This window comes from Dermacentor andersoni, chromosome 1, assembly GCF_023375885.2.
Source record: "Dermacentor andersoni chromosome 1, qqDerAnde1_hic_scaffold, whole genome shotgun sequence".
Taxonomy (NCBI): Eukaryota; Metazoa; Arthropoda; class Arachnida; order Ixodida; family Ixodidae; genus Dermacentor; species Dermacentor andersoni.
The window spans coordinates 370,980,541-370,993,410 of NC_092814.1; the positions used below are offsets into that span (position 1 = coordinate 370,980,541).

At 45.9% G+C, this 12,870-nt stretch overlaps 1 long non-coding RNA gene across 1 annotated transcript; it reads left to right on the forward strand.

Moving 5' to 3' along the window:
* Nucleotides 1-456: 456 nt before the first annotated feature.
* Nucleotides 457-4,494, forward strand: LOC140215163 (uncharacterized). The gene is made up of 3 exons (XR_011892086.1): nt 457-828; nt 1,552-1,638; nt 4,300-4,494. It is a non-coding gene; the product is annotated as an uncharacterized lncRNA (long non-coding RNA).
* Nucleotides 4,495-12,870: the final 8,376 nt, after the last annotated feature.

The following is a 12,870-nucleotide window of genomic DNA, read 5'->3' on the forward strand; positions in this document are numbered from 1 at the left end:
GCGTCAACGATGTCTGAGGCTATATAGTTGATGTTAACGACAGCAGGAAGTTATTTAAATTGAAGTGACAGCGCAGGCAGCACGGGGAGCAGCGAAATGCGTAATTCACGGGTTTTATGAGAGGTAACCGAAGTGAAAATCGTTAGAATAACGTCACCGCAACGGTTTTTTATAGGGTTAACATTTTCAGATCTCGAAGGCCATGCTTTTTCTGGCTGCAGATAGCAGAAGCGATTCAAATTGAAAATGCGTTATAGAATTTCTTTCTATGCCAAGCTATAGCTTACAATATAGACTTATTTGTGGTTCTGTTTGTCTTGCAACAGCTATGCGCAATTAGGCAGCCGCACAAATCCTCAGATGACGCTAGCCGAGACATTGGCTGGCCCCAACCGACCTGTTGGTGGCGCCACCCACCGTCCCGTTTCCAATCCAATCCAATCCAATCATCCTGTCGCTCTGTTTACGAGTCGGTCGGGTGTGCGAGCTGCAACGATGTGCTTGTTTGATCGTGTGTTTTTGTGTTTGCTGTAACGAAATGTGACTTAGTTCGCGTGCGCATAAGTGCCACCGCCAGCTTGTGTCTCGCTGCATACTCGCCGTGTGCGTGGCGCGCCAGCCAAATATGGACCAACGATGTTCATGCCGTGGAGTGCGTTCCCTTTGTCTCTGGTTGTCGTGGAAAGTTGGGTGGACGTCGCGAAGAATTAATGCGTGTTGTTAGCGTGCCACTGCTCGTCCACTATGCACCGGCATGTCTGCTGGAAGTAACATCGAAGCACCGGCAACTTGGAGGGCGCTTTCCGACCGCGTCGTGCCATTCAAAAGGTGAGTAACCGTGCTTGCTGGCTACACACGTGTTGTGCGTGCTTCTCGTGTGGGCATAGGGTGCCTTGCGAACGTAGGAAAGAGAATTCCCACGACAGCAGTGAAACCTATGCCGATGCTTGCTGGGTGTCAGAGTTTAGTTGCGCGAATTTATTGCCATAATGCAGAATTGAAAATCTTGATAAGCGTTTTCTTCTGATGAGAAAGATTACGTTCGAAAATAATCGTATTCATCATCGTACTCATCTACCTCTTGAGCGATTCTTACTGCTACGACGTTTCCTCGCTTATAAATGATTCGACGTTGTAGATAATCTCTGCTTACAAGGTTTTCGATTTACGAGCAGTATTAGGAAAAAAAAATGTAAGCAATGACAGCGTGCTACTGGTACAGGTTTGTTTTGAAGGGGTGTTGCCATAACTTTGACGTAAGTAAACATTACAAGGGATAGTTACTTAAAGTCACGAAAGAAACTATAGAATCGTTATGTAAACAAACATTCATGTAATGCGCTGCTGCTGCTGCGTGTGAAATTTTGTCTTGTTGAAGGGGTCCCTGTTATCGTGACATTCATCAGTGACTTCGACTTTGTGCTCTGTTGCCACCCTGCACCAGTGCAGGCATTGTTTTCGGGACTGTTTTTACGTGCTCCTTGCATGTGTTCACGATGTGATAGTCTTATTGTGCCACAGCTGTAAGTTAACACAGAATTCTCTTTGTAGTGGTGAAGCCGTGACCCACAACAGTGTCCACATAACCCGTGGCAATGGCTGCAGCAGCACGGCGTGTAATCTGGATGGACATGTCAGGTATGCTTTAAGTGTACGTGTTCACAAAAGTAGGATCTCGGTATCATTAGTGGATAAGTGTATCGACATATTACTTGATGCATCTTGCTAAATAGGCTAAATATTTGTGCGACTTTATTCCACTTGCTGCTTATTTGTGTTTGTAGACATCATGCACACGTTATCTTGTTCTGTTAAAACTACACCTGGCATGTCCTGACGTTTAGTATTTTTCTCGCATCAATTGCTTGGCTGCAAGTCCATTTTATTTTTGCCTATTACACAGTATGTTTCTTTTTTATTTTGGTTTTATTTGTTTGGAACTGTTTCTTATGCTGTAGCATATATTTCGCTGTTTTCCTTTCTGCTTATGATACACACATGTGCTGTTTTTGTCCATGTAAGAATTCGAAGTGTAGTGTGTCATATATCTCAAAGGTCTAAGCACGCAGTGTGCATACCATTGTTTAACATTGATGTTTACAATTTTGTCTGTCTTGTTCTCAGAATAACTGTCACTGGCAAATACACATTTGATGAACTCGAATTTCTTGAAATGAAATAGGAAGGCCAGTATTCATTGTGCTGCAGTTACTTAAGTAGTGAGGTGTTTTCTGGTAAGCTTTCTATTTTTTCTCTCACTTTCTTCGTATTCTTTTCTTTGCAAGCTGCCCCTATTCATGCTGGTAGGCATTGTAGCAGTTGTGAGTGTGTCTACTGCAGCAATGTCACAGCTAGTTTGCACACACTCCAGGATGCCAACAGATACCCGTCACTGTTTTTGTGCATTTCTGAGAACCAGCTGTGTCCACTCGGCGAAACTTGTAGTGTCCATTTGAATTTGCCAATCAGTTCATGTAACTTTTCAGGACAAAATTTATGCAGCGAGGGAAGGGAGCCTATGCAACATGACCTTGGCTAACAACTGACTGTTTAAGTTGTTGGAAGGACTAACAAAAATAGCACTGGATGTGCACTTGTGTTGTGCACCAGTTAATTTGAGAGGGATGGCAGAAGTTATAATACAAAGGCATAAAATCATGATAAATGGTGTTTGCATAAAAAGAAGTAAGTAAATAGGCACAGACTAATTTCTATCCCTTGTAATCTACAAAGGATGCCTTTCTTCATGCATTGATAATGGGGGCTGGCTCACACTTATTGTTATTTATGTGGTGTGCCTGACTGATTTCTCTTGCCAATTTTCAGCCATGGGTGAAAACAGATAAACAATCCTAATCCGGCCTGAAGCCCCATTGCGGATATGTGTGGCCAAGTAGGACGAGCATACTGGTCTTTTGAGTGAAATATGTTGATCTCATAGGTACATATTTAGGCACCAGCCAGTCTGCGCTATGTACATTTGACCACCTGTGAAAGGAATACAGTACAGTGCCTCTGACACGCACTGGACAAATTTGGTGCTACCTTTAACCAAGCAAGCCTCGCTTGCCTCCTTGCCTTTCTCGATTCAATTTTCAATTCAATCAGTTCATGCAACTTTTCAGGAGAAAATTTGCACAGCGAGGGAAGGGAGACCATACAACATGACTGTTGTGCATATGCTGCCTAATTTATTTTTGCTGGAAATATATGTGCATTGCAGTCCACAAGTGAATTGACAAAGGCACTCAGGCATTGGAGGCTTGCTTAGTTAAAGGTACCCAAAATTTGTCTCGTATCTTTCAGGGTTAATGTAGGCTATTCTTTTGATCACATGCATATTTGGTCCAATGTACATCGGGCACGCTGACTAGCCAGTGCCTCAGCATGCGCCTAGGAGAGCACCATAATTCACTCAAAGGACCACTGTGCTCGTCCCATTTGACCATGCATTGACATGACAAGCTGTGCACTGGATTTAGATTGTTCATCTGTTTCGTTCGCCTATGGCGACCGATTGATACAACAAAATCAGTGAGGAATACCACATCCAAAAATGGGACGTGTGTCAGTCAACGCTCATTATGATTGCATGACAAAGAGGAATACTCTCTAATGACGTGGGATAGCAACCACCATGCTTATTTATTAAATTATTTTTATGCGAGCTTGTTTATCATGCTTCTACGCATTTGTTTTTCAACTTGTGCCCTCCCTCTGAAAATAGTGCTCGGGTGTAAATGATAAAAAAAACCCAGACATGGTGTGGTGTATTTCTTGAATGGGATATATGCCATCATTCAGGAGGCCAACACATGCATGACATAGTAGGCTTGGAATGTGTGAGAACTGTGACCGTAGCTGATGCAAATATTCTATAACGACTGGCACTTGGATGTCTCTGGGATGCATTGGGTTGCCCGTACACAAACACTCCTATGCTCATTTCCATGCCAAGTAATTAGTGAGATTTTGTCATTCACGCTAGCAATCCACAGACAATGCTGTCCTTTGTCAAGTGGAAACCGATATAGCCGAAGTTGTTCACAACATGTACACATGCCACAGCTGATCCATGTTGCACATTTGTACAGCCAAGAGCAATTTCTGCTTACTGTAGTTACTGCTGCACCCAAAGGCCACGCAGTGGTTCCTCAACTTTGTGTGAACCGACACCACATAAATTTTTCGCAGAACTAGCTATAACATCTCCAGATTGTTCTGCAGCAAGTGATGCAGCGTGTATTTCTGTGGTTGATTGCCAAGTTTTGTTAATTTTCTGTCCTTTCTACCATGCAGGGTACACGTGCACTTACTTCAAGATGACGACACTCCACCTCAAGAACAGCCTCTCCTCAATGATAAGTAGCGAGATTAAATGAAAGGAAGATATCACATCCGTAACCAGACTGATACTGTGTTTTCCTTTCATTTAACCTCCTTCTGCATTTAAGGAAGCATTGATATGCCCAATAAATGTTTTTGTTAAATTTCTTTCGTTGAGTAATGTCTTACATGCAGCATATGTAGGGACCATGTACATGTCAAAAGTGCTGCATCTTCGCTAGACATACATACATGCATACAGGCTGCATATATATAGCACCAAAGACAGTCACGCACAGGTAACAGCTTTAAATAAGGTCGGACTGCCATTGGGACACATGAGAAAATGTTACCACACGTGGTGGCCAATTTTGTTATAGCAGTAATATAAGCACCAGCAGTCTAATGTATAAGCTCATTAGAGGTTCGTTAGGAAGACGTGAGAAAGTCACAAGAAAACTGCTTTGGAGCTCACATTAGGAAGACATTTCATGCTCACAAGAAAAACACTCGTCAAGAATTCTACAGAAAGACGGTGGCCAATATGTTTTAGAATGACATTAGGAATACATTAGAAAATTCCAAAGAAACTCATCAGAAAGTCTAATGGCTGTGATGTCAAAACTCGCCAGACTTTCATGTGAAACTCATCTCATATTTTCATAAGGGTGTCGAGAATACATGAAAGGTATTACTGGCCGCGTCTGACCGCCGACGTCGCCCGTTACGTCAAGACATGCCGAGATTGTCAACGACGCAAGACACCACCGACAAGGCCAGCAGGATTACTACAGCCGATCGAACCTCCTCGCCGACCATTCCAGCAGATTGGGATGGATTTGTTGGGGCCGTTTCCGATGTCAACATCCGGGAATAAGTGGATCGTCGTGGCGACGGACTATCTCACCCGCTTTGCTGAAACTAAAGCTCTACCAAAAGGCAGCGCAGCCGAAGTGGCGAAATTTTTCGTCGAAAACATCCTGCTGCGACATGGTGCCCCAGAAGTCCTCATCACCGACAGAGGAACGGCTTTTACAGCAGAGCTCACCCAAGCCATTCTGCAGTACAGCCAGACAAGCCACAGGAGGACGACTGCCTACCATCCGCAGACGAATGGTCTCACGGAGCGCCTGAACAAGACCCTCGCCGACATGCTAGCAATGTACGTCGACGTCGAACACAAGACGTGGGACGCGGTCCTGCCGTACGTAACCTTTGCGTACAACACGGCGGTGCAAGAAACAACACAGATCACGCCGTTCAAGCTGGTCTACGGCAGGAACCCGACGACGACGCTTGACGCCATGCTGCCGCACGTAACTGACGAAGAGAATGTTGACGTCGCTAGGTATCTCCAGCGCGCCGAAGAAGCCCGACAGCTCGCCCGCCTGCGAATCAAGAGCCAGCAGAGGACCGACAGCCGACACTACAACCTCCGACGACGCTTCGTCGAGTACTAGCCTGGCGACCGTGTTTGGGTCTGGACACCGATACGCCGACGAGGACTCAGTGAGAAACTACTCCGACGCTATTTCGGACCCTACAAGGTTATCCGACGTATTGGCGCTCTGGACTATGAGGTCGTGCCAGACGGCATTTCGCATTCACAGCGGCGCCGCGCACGATCTGAAGTGGTCCACGTGGTGCGCCTTAAACCCTTTTACGGACGCTGACGCACTTCGTCATTTTTGTTCTTTTCTTTGCTACGAGTGCTTTTGTTTATTAACTTCGTTTGTTTGTTTGCTGCATCGGGTCGATGCTTTTTCAGAGGGGGGTATTGACACGTGTACTTATCGTTATCGGGCGACCACGTTTCGCCGCTTAACAACTGTAATCGCACAGCGACGGACGTGCCTGCATGTATCCGACGTTTCTGGAAAGTTATCGATGCTTCTATCCGTTGTCTGTTGTCGCCGAACCTTATGTTATCTGATTTCATCACCTGACGCGAATGGTGTAGAACTTTGTGGAAGGCACGCGGGTCCGAACGATTAGTCTGGAACATTCGACGACTGCTCTATAAAAGCCGACGCGCTTGACCCGCTGATCAGATTTTCGACGATCGCCGACTGTGTTCGCCGCTTTCGTTGTGCTATAAGTGTAGCCTGTTTTGTGGGCACAGGTTCGCCCAATAAAATCTAGTTTTGCCTTTCACAGTATTGCCACTGTGTTCTTAACGTCACCACCACGTGACAATAGCGACACCTCCTGATAGACGGCTGGAGTGCTCGCGGTCCTCTCTTATGACAGTAAAACCTTTAAGAAAATGTGTATGTTTGGGTCCCAGGTTCGTTTCTTGAAGGCAGAATGCTACTGGTGATAATTTGTTTATGATGTCTTTGATGTCACCTAGATTGTGAGTTAGGCCTCTGCAGTTCCAATGAATGATAAAAGCCATCTTATTGGAATTGGGGGGAAAATACTGATGTGTGTGAGCTTACAAATTGTAGGTGACATGTATTGAAAAGCTGATTACTCTTATGAAGGGCGGTAACCGTTCAGGTTATTTTTCCCTTTCTCCCAGAAGTTATAATATGTTTCTCCTTCTGTGTGCGCTCCAAGGAGCGCGGGTCCTTTGGCGTCAATGACGCCGGGGTTTTTGGATCGACCTCCATCGCCTTTTCCGAGGCACTGGACGATCGAGATCCAGGCGCCGAGACGCGCGTCTCAGGCCGTGGGGTACGCTTCAACTTCGGGCTCTGCGGCACTGTTGTCTGCGGGCCCGTATTCGTTGCTGGTGGAGCAGCACTGGTTGCAGCCACCAAGGGGGTGGTTGGGGTTTCTACAGGAGTACCGGACGTGGACCCTGTAGATTCCTGAGACCGGTGTGGCGCTGCCCCCTGCCGCGTCACACTGGCATAGCTTGTTTGAGGTAAGTGCCCTAGCCTTTTCCTCGCTTCGTAGAATAAAATCTTTTCCTTTACTGTGATTGCAATTATTTCTTTTTCTCGTTTCCAGCAAGGGCAACTCCGTGAGTAAGCAGGATGATCGCCCTTGCAATTGACACATTGTGCGGGATCATTGCAGTTGTCAGATGGATGGTCGTTGGCACTACACTTTGCGCATGTTTCCTTTCCTCTGCATGATTCAGATGCATGCCCGAACCTCTGGCACTTGAAACAGCGCCTTGGGTTGGGTATGTACGGTCTGACGTTGATTTTCAGATATCCTGCGTCGAGTGAACTAGGGACAGTGCTACTACCAAATGTCAAAATCACATGTTTTGTCGGGATCTGTTGGTCATTTCGTCGTAGTGTGATTCTCTGAACCTTAATTACGTTTTGCTCCTGAAATCCTTCGAGGAGCTCTTCGTCGCTGAGGTTCAAGAAGTCTTCTTCAGATATAACTCCCCTGCTAGTGTTGAGTGAGCGGTGTGGAGAGATTGTCACTTTGATGTCACCGATAGTGGTGAGTTCGGCGAGTTTTTCAAGTTGATCTTTTTTGGTCAGTTCAAGGAGGAGGTCTCCGCTAGCCATCTTCGTGGCTTTGTAACCAGCTCCAATTGTATTTGCTAGGCATTTCGATACTATGAATGGTGACAATTTTCTAACGGTGGTGTTGCTTTCACTATGAAGAACATGGTATTTCGGAAATGTGTCTTGGCTTGGTTTTAAAAAGAACTGAAAAGTTGCTTCGGTGCGACCTCTTTTCAGAGGCCGATCTGAAAGTCGCGGCAACGCTTCTGCCATTGGATGGATTCAAAATTCGGTGGCGGTGGTAGCCACCCACCACGGAGCCCAACAAGGGGGCGCTACAGGTTCCAAGAAACCTGCAGACGCCAGCTACACAGCGCCACTATAACCTAATGTATATACCCAAGGTTGAATATATCACACACGGTTAACCCTTGCCGCCAGGAAATACGGAAGTAATAAGAAGTGAAGAGAAGACAGGAAAGATGAGAAAGTGGGAGAGAAAGACGAAGATTGGAGAGGAGGACAGGAAAAGGCGACTGCCGATTTCCTCCAGGTGGGTCAGTCTGGAGGTGCCGTCTATGTGAAGCCGAGGCCGAAGAGGTGTGTTGCCTTCGCCGGGGGGCCTTAAAGGTCCAAACACCCAGCATCGGCTCAACCCCCAGGATCCCCTTTTCCCCAGACACGGCTAAGCCGCGCACGGCTACACGCGGGAGGGTCCGACCCTCGTGTGCTCGGGTACGTGGTGTCGCAACACACCAAACGCCTGCTTGCGCAGACGCCCCTGCGGGGGTTATTTCGAGCATCGGATCCTTCGTGAATGGTGGGTGATACGACACGAATAGAATCGAAGGAGAGAAAGCCCTGCATTACTTGCCCCGAGATGCATGGCTGGTGCCCTTTTGCGTGTGACGTCAGCTAGTGGACTCCGTGCAGGCAGGCCTTGCGCTCCCTATCTGACGCATGGGTGGCGCGGTTGGTCGACCTGCTCTGTCCAATTTTTTTTATAAGTATAAGTTCTCGTCACTTTAAGTGGTCACTGGGGTGCGTTAAAGGCATGCTTAAACGGTTTTTCTTGCAGGCATAGACACACATTCTAGATTCCTGAAGGAATGCTTTCTCACAAAAATTTCGTATCGGCTCGCTGTAATAACACAGGTGCGAGTGATTAAACAGTACTCTCCCCTCAATTATTACACCGTGAAACCATCGCTATGTCCCGCCTCCTTGATGCGATGATGCAAGAGTTGTCGAGTTCCGATTAATTTGAACGGAGTGTATCCCCGCGTCACTTTCCAGCGCAGTTTTTCTCATTAAGTGTGGGCTACAGTTTCAATCAATCAGTTTATTATTCATAACAAAATAGAATACACTGCGTCATAATTATTCACTTGGTACCCCACAAATCAGTTAGTTGTGGAAGGGGTCTCTATGATAGATAGTGTTATTTATATCCGTGTAACAAGATCGCATATACGGGTGTATGAATAAAAAAAGGCAAAACGTTATACAACACGCAAAAAGAAACTAACTTTTTTGCGAATTCAATAACTGTACAGGAAGTATTGACGCAGTAAGTTTGAAAAACACTGAATAGATGATGATAAAGTTATGTGTTTAGGAATGCTATTCCCAAGACTAGCTGTAGCATTTGTAAAGGAAAGTGTTCCACAATGTGTGCGTACGCGCGAAACTGTTAACAACGTTAATAATGAGGATCATGCTGGATAGTGTGTTACGTGTTGATGAAACTGAACCGATGGACTTCGTACATTTTTTTTAGACATTTGTTCGCAACAACTGCAATGCTTTAACGCATGTGATTATGCAACGTTAAAATATTTAATAGAGGACAAGCAAATGATATAGACTCGGTACGTTGGGCGAACTTGATTATTCGAAGAACTGTATTTTGAGCTACTTCTATGGGATGGAATGTTGTCGGAAATGTAAGTCAATAAACTAAAGTACAATATGACACATACGATTCGACAAAGCTACAGTAAAGGACTAAATTGGATCGTAATGAAAATAGATACCGTAGCTTATAAAATATCAGTATATTTTTGTAAATCTTGCTAGTTATCTAATGTAATGATTGTGTCACCTCAGATGTTCGTCTATCACTAATCCTAATAATTTTGTGTCACTAACTTTTTGGAGAGCAACTACATTAAAGAGCAACTCGCTATCCTCACTAAGCGGGGTGTGTTTTGAAAAAAAATATATAAAATTGCTTTTAGTAAGATTTCGAATCAAATCACTTCTGTGTAACCGGTAAGAGAAGAGGTTGAGAGTGCAATTAGCTTTCTTTCCATCAATCTTTCTCATTCTCAACCGCTATGAACACATCTCTGTCATCTGCGTATAGGACACATTCTTCTAATATGTACGACCCGCGGTGATTGGTCGGTGGCTATGGTGTTGGGCTGCTGAGCACGAGGTCGCGGGATCGAATCCTGGCCACGGCAGCCACCCGTGCCGGGATTCGAAAATGTGAAAACGCCCGTGTACTTAGATTTAGGTGCACGTTAAGTAACCCCAGGTGGTCGAAATCTCCGGAGTCCTCCACTACGGCGCGCCTAATAATCAGAAAGTGGTTTTGGCACGTAAAACACCATAATTAAATTTTTTTTCAAGTATGTACGATGGTAGATCATTTATTAATACAATAAACAAGAAAGGACCTAATACTGACTCCAGTGGGACACCTGTGCTAATGGGTTTGCTATGAGAACTTTTTTCAACAACACACGGAGTGAAAGAAAAAGACGAAATTCGCGCGGCCGATGGAGACGCGGCGGCACTATATATATATACGCGCACTGATCGCTGGTTTGTGCTATACGAGAACCGAAAGGGTACGAATGCCACCGCGGACATTCACCGCATTGCTGCGAGCGTATATGCAATGTACACACTACTAAGAAGGTGTTTGCGTATTGTTTCTGTTTGATAATTGCCCGATAACATGTAAATATATAATAATACGTACGTTTAAGATCGTATCTATATTACGTTCGTATAAGCTTTCTTTGTAGCAGTCACCAGAAAAAGATAAGCGCTGCCGCAAATTATTGAATGCGGCGAAGTGGAATATTATTTACCTTTCCTCTACAGTAGAATTAAAAACAAAAATACGGGAGAAAAGATACACCAACATGGAAGCCATACTTTCTGGGAGGTGGACACGGCACGACTACACAAAAGCATCACTCAAAAATGGCAGCTTTATGGCGGAGGTTTTGACACGCTTTATCGAAACAATCGCTCATCTTCTTGTCAGACAGAACGGCGACCATTGGGGTTGGCAACCTAAGAAACGAAAACTTCGAGATGCCGAACGAAGGAACGCCTCAAGGGTCAATAGCCTCGCCTGTGCTTTTCAACGTGCAAGTGCCTAAAGAACTAAACGAAACAGAAGGGATCAGTGACGCCGTTTATGCAGACGATGCAACAATATGGACCAAAGCACGATCTACGGGCCAACAACAGAATGCTCTACAGCAGGCATTAAATTGTATCGAACTTTACTTAAATGTGGACTGTAATCTGCGGCGCTAAAATCAGAACTGCTAGTGCTCAAAGCGAGAACTCGAGGCAGACCACCAGCCAGTGTGCAGCCCGACCCGAGCATAACACTTAACCAAAAAGAAATGCCACGAGTGGAGTCGTTGCAAATACTTGGCCTTGTCACACATGAAGATGGGCCGGGAGCCAAGACCCTCCTCAAACTTCAAACATTCGTGACCGAACTGCCGCAGCTTATTAAGAAAGTTGCAAGCAAAAGACACGGCCTCGCAGAACGAGACACGCTGCATATCGTACAGGCGCTCATCACGAGCAGGATCGCGTGTGGTACCACTATCTGGCCCTGAAGAATGAAGAAACTGAAAAAAACTAAACATCATGATTAGAAGAGCTACCGAGACTGTATTGGAATTTCTCGAAAAAGCGTCAACGGCACGATTACTCAACCTCGGCCTGCACAATATGTTGGAGGAACTCGCAGAAGCGCAAAAAATCCACATTGAAAGAATTAAATTGACTCCCACCGGAAAAAGCGTGCTCCTTTGGCTCGGTTACAATGTGGAGGCAACCGCGAGATCGCATGATAAATCGAAACTCCCACGGTACATACGACACTCAATGTCAGTGGCATCTGTACCCCGCAAAATGCATCCAAGCTTTCATGTGGAGAGAAGAGAGCACTCCACAAGAAATTATCTGCAGACGCTAACACAAGATACACGGATCCAGCTTTCGCAATAACCCAATTATTATCCAGGGCGAAGAAAAGACCGCTGCCACGATACTTGCAAGAGATTGCGGACATGGCAGAAGAGGCGGCAGTAACACTGGCCAACTCCACGTGCATCGAAAATCCCGTAATACTGAGCGACTCTCAATCCGCGTGGCGTAACTTCCAAGAAAGCGTGATATCCACCACGCACGCAGGTTCCCGAGATCTACGTCGTCTGGACCCCTGGCTACGAGTCACTGGCGGCAAACGAAGCGGCACACGCCGCAGCACGAGGTCATACAAACCGGGCTTTCCTGCCAGAGGGGTTCCGAACCGCACCCCAGTGTGACCAGAGAAGAGACAGTTGCTCTGCAGCGTCTCCAAACAAACTCCTATGTACACGGCATTATAATCCATAGAATGCACCGGACCCGATTCTCACACCTTTCCCTGTCGTACGGGGCACCGTACATCCTTTGTCACATCGTGATGGGGTGTCCCAATCTTGCTGAACCCAACACTCAAGAAGCTGAATCGAGTAGAACCGAAAACAAAAGAGCAGAAGAAGACCACCAAGACTCGTGGGATGCCATGCTCGCGGCCCCGGACTTGGAGGACCAGTGCAAGCTAGTGAACCAGGCCAGGGAAGCAGCAAAAGCCAATGTAATCGCCGCAGTTTACGCCCTGCACACAAGCAGTGCAAGACGAGCGTAATACCGGCACTAGTACAATTTATCCTGCTGCCGCCAAAGAAGAGTACTGATGGGGCTGTGAATTGAATAAACAATCCACATCCATGCTAAACGCCTCTAGATGCTGAATATTATCACCTAGGAAACGGAGCCACATTTGCTGAGTTAAGAAGTAATTATGTGTAGTGCACATTCC